Genomic DNA, 292 nt, shown 5'->3' with positions numbered 1-292 from the left:
TGTGTGTGTGTGTGTTCGTGTTCTCCAGGGAATATTACAGACTACAGTTTTCAGTAATAGAAAATGTGCTGTAAGCTTGAACTTGCTCCCCTGATGAAGTTGATTCACAGAAATCAGGCCTGTTATGTTGTTGCTCAACCAGTCAGACATCTGCTGCCTGTTTTTTCTTTTTTCTTCTTTTTTTCCCTCCACAGACGCATATGGTTCCTCAAAGATGCTCTTAGTCAGAAACTCATTCACATTCTCACAATAAATTCCTCTCAATGAGTCACTCTTAGCTCATATGCTCATC

The 292-nt window shown here is 40.1% G+C and overlaps 1 protein-coding gene across 5 annotated transcripts in view; it reads left to right on the top strand.

Annotated features, from left to right (window-relative positions):
• The window catches only part of sh2b3 (SH2B adaptor protein 3), a 47,692-nt gene that overhangs the window by 31,976 nt on the left and 15,424 nt on the right, over positions 1-292 (top strand). The window lies entirely within an intron of this gene.

This window comes from Morone saxatilis, unplaced genomic scaffold (assembly GCF_004916995.1).
Source record: "Morone saxatilis isolate NCDOM2014 unplaced genomic scaffold, NCSU_SB_2.0 Contig16, whole genome shotgun sequence".
Lineage (NCBI taxonomy): Eukaryota > Metazoa > Chordata > Actinopteri > Moronidae > Morone > Morone saxatilis.
This window is presented reverse-complemented; position numbering and strand designations above follow the sequence as displayed.